Below are 4,023 nucleotides of genomic sequence, written 5' to 3'. Positions count from 1 at the left end.
CGCTCACACGGCAACGTGGCGCTGTTTCTTTGTACTACAGCAGTGATTCTCCATTGTGCCGCAAGGTTCATGCGACACCTGAGTGTACATACGGATGCTGTCTTTATTGCTGCAAAATGGAAGTAGCCTTATACAATTATTTAAAGAGTCCCATTATTTCATCGAGCGCAACACTGTGTCGGACAGAGGAAGAAGAAGCGCCTCCTTTCAGGAAAAAGCCCGTCCTCACGAGCACATGCAGCCAGAATCGACCGAAACGGCTGGAAATAAATATCGTCATGATGTTTTAAGTTTCGCTTCTTGCCAGCGAACCGTATGCCATTTTTAAGACTATTGTTAGTACGATCTTATTGTCACGTTGCATTGTATCGATATGGCGCCACCATTTCATCAATGCGCTCATTGTAGCGATACGTGCGTCAGCCACCTTAAATGAATGCAACCTCTGGGTCAAGCAATGGGCAGCTATACATGCACACAATAGTTCTACTGAGGTGAAGTTTTTTTACGCTCGAAAGAAGACATGTCGCCCTGTATTGTAAGCGGCACTTGCTTTTGGAAAAAAATAATTGTGGCAGCCACGCACAAGTAGTGCGAAGACTAAGGAAGCGGGACAGCTGGTGGCGTTGCCCTCCTCTTTTCCCTCCTCCTCACCTTCACTTCCCGTTTCACCCCTTGCTATACGATACTATAGAAGACAACTCCACTAACTTGAAACTAGGGGAGGAGCGAAGCACCGGTGTTTTCCATAGGGACACGTCAATAGCAATGAGAGGACATCGTCCTCTCATTGCTACAGACAGCGTTGCAGACAGCGTCCAGCGCCCAGCGCCGAAACAGAGCTTTTCTTGAGCCAACGCGTTGTCTAATTTGCCACTTGGAGGAGCGCGCGTGGCGTTGTCTCTCGCAGGCGAGCGCACGTTCTCGCGAGCTTTTCCTGAGCGAACGCGCCGTCTTATTTGCCGCTTGCTTTACCGTGACGTGCGATGACAGGAGACACCGTGGGCTACGACGACAGGAGACGCCGAAAGCCCGAACACATAAGTTGCTTCGCACCTAAAAGACAGCAAAAGAAGAAGCAGCATTTTCTGTTGATATTTTGTCTTACCTATAAAGTTTTTCGCACATATGAGATTTCATATTGCACCTGGGATAATATAAAAGTTTTTTTTTTGCAAAAATGAGTGCTCACTGGCGCAGGTAGGTTTGTCTACGGAATTCTTGGATATTGGAAATCACCTTTCTACTTATCTTTAGCTCTAGTAGAAGCTATGATTGTTTTTTTTAACACGAAAGTGTTTTATGCCGGGGCCCACCAAGACTTTCATGACGTGGTTCCGTCACGGAAGTACGCCAGGCCTGCGAGGAAAGCGCAGCACAGTCACAGCGAAAGCTCGAGAGCGGTATTTCTATAGCCCGTTATAAACTATTTTGTGGCTACTGTTACAACTACACTAGCAACGTACCCACTACGCCACAAATGATAATTTTGTTAAGTTGGAAGGGGCACCCACCACGACATTACTCGTCATTCTGCGGAGAACCGAGGTACCATCTTTAAGGCATTATGTGCTGTTTCTTGATGAGACGGCTGATGACGATGAAGAATTATGACTGAGCCTTTTGTAATGGTTTGGAAGCTTTAAATGACCCACTAGTTACGTAATTCGCATTGTGTGACGCCCGGTCGATATTTCATTCTTGCACCACGCTTTATAACATACGCTAACGTGAGAAAGAGATAGAGAGAGGGAATTAACTTTATTGAGACCCTGAGGAAATGGATCATGAAAGCCTTATGGGCTTCCTTGGCAACCAATAGAAGTGCACTTGCGAGGAACCCACTATGCTATAAATCATAATTTTTGTGATGGAAGAAAGCAGCCACTACGCAATTTCTCGTCATTCTGCGCAGAACCGTGGTACCTGCTAAACACCTGTAAAGCATTATGTGCACTTTGTTGATGCTGTAGCTAATGACGATGAAGAATTATGGCAGGGCCCTTTGCAATGGGTTGGAAGCATTCAACAATTCACTCGTTGCACAATTCGCATTGCGTGACGCCTGGTTACAGAATTCGCATTGTGTGACACTTCGTTGTTATTTTACTCTTCTGCCACGCTACATTCATATGTTAATGTGGTTCCTTCCTGACATGAAGACGGTATATGGTCTTTTTGCAAAGCCGTTTCGAGCACCGCATGGCTTTGAGGTAGAATACTGGGCTCCCACGCCCAGAAGGCCCAGGTTCTAACCTCGTTCCATTGTGAAAATTTTGTCTTATTTCGTTTTTTTTTCTTATTTCGAGCGATAGTGGTTACGGACACCGGCGGCGGCGGTGGCGGCCAAAAACGGCTCTTGTTGTGATCTCATAACAGCTTTCGCTGTAAAAGTTTCCTTGACGGGAGTCGAACCCATAACCTCTCGGTGCGCGACGATGGCTGGCGGGCGTTTAGCCCACTGAGCTACCGCCAACCACATTGCGGAGGCTACATGAACGCGCCTTTTATCTCTCGCACTATACTTTCATAATGCTCTTGGATTGATGGATGGATGCTATGAGCGTCCCCTTTATAACGGGGCGGTGACATCTGTGCCACCAGGCTCGAAAAAAAAAAAAGAAACGCGCCGTTGCCACGACTATAAAAAAAACAAAAAACCTGGCGACAACTTTCTGTGAAAGCACAGCCAAGGCTACGCAACCGAATCACGCACTTTTTTACTACGCTTCTGTATGTAGTCCGCGAACGCTAGCTTTTGTAGATTACGTAGCACAAAAGAAGACATAAAAAGAAAAGAAATAGTATTACGTTCAAGATTGCTTGCGTTGAAAGTAATAATGATTATTCCGCAAAGGATTTGCGATTTTTGCTCTTTCGAGTTTTCAGGTTTTCGGTGTCCATTTCGCGTTTTCCGACCCCACTAAATAACAATGGCGTCGCTCGGTTGCGACAGGTGCACATCGAAGATTGTAAGTCAGCATAAGCGCCTGTTCGTTAGGTGATCTGTGCTCATCGACCAGAAAGAAACGAAGACAGCGGTGCGTTGTGAATTATTTTGTTGATTTACCCATACTATCACCGAGAAGTGTGCAAGTGATACCACCAGCGCAAGTGGGTCTCTGATCGCAATAGCTAACTTGACGATGACGCCGGCGACCTGCAAGTCCAGCAAGGACAGCCGCTTGAAAGCAAAACTGCGATTGGAAACAGTACGTAAAATAAGTGGCCCATTTCATAAATTGCGTTGCATGCATGGTCGATATTTCGGTTGCCTGCTATTGCTGATACCATATCGCTGTATATTGCGTACTGTAACACCGTGCCCGTCGGCGTATACGGCGGGAGGCGTTTTTGGCGCTTTGCGATGAGAGCAATTTACGGTGATCAAATCACCCGTGCGCAGCTTCGCCTCGACAACAGACGCGTTCGTGTCTAATATGCGATTGACAGCGTGATTTTCAATGTGCAAAAAAAAAAAAAGCATTCTTGACCATGGGAGCAAGGAGCGCGTTTCACCCGCTCGTAATTACAAACTTGAGACGCCCGCTCCTGGCCGGTCGTGGCCAAGATATCTGCTGCCTCTCGACGCCTTCGCGTCCCCTGACAAAATAACGTGAGCGTCTCCAGAAAGTTATTGCGTCTCCAAATGTAGGAAAACGACGATGTGGACCCTGTATGCACCGAAATTCAGGAAATGGCTTGTTGCCTTTGCGTAAGATTTCCAATTGAGCAGTTACTATTGGGCCATGCCTTTTTTTTTTCTTTGAAAAGTAAAACCGACTGCTTCAATAAAGCTGATTCCTGCGTTCCTTCGCAATACGAAACATTTTATCGCTTTCCCAAAAAAAGAAATGTAAACAATACTAAATGGTACTCGCTTAACACGCGGACTTGAACCGCTAGCACATTAGCGATACATAATTTGATTTGCAGAAGAGCTCAGCAACGATTCCAGATATTAGTGCTGCATCCATAAGTATATCAAGGCTTGTGGTAGATTTCGATTACATCTGTGTGTAA

General features: G+C 46.1%; 1 protein-coding gene across 1 annotated transcript in view; it reads right to left on the bottom strand.

Annotated features, from left to right (window-relative positions):
- LOC119374544 (uncharacterized) overlaps positions 1–4,023 on the bottom strand; it is a 122,866-nt gene that overhangs the window by 42,141 nt on the left and 76,702 nt on the right. The window lies entirely within an intron of this gene.

Source organism: Rhipicephalus sanguineus, chromosome 11 (genome assembly GCF_013339695.2).
Source record: "Rhipicephalus sanguineus isolate Rsan-2018 chromosome 11, BIME_Rsan_1.4, whole genome shotgun sequence".
NCBI classification, from domain to species: domain Eukaryota; kingdom Metazoa; phylum Arthropoda; class Arachnida; order Ixodida; family Ixodidae; genus Rhipicephalus; species Rhipicephalus sanguineus.
This window is presented reverse-complemented; position numbering and strand designations above follow the sequence as displayed.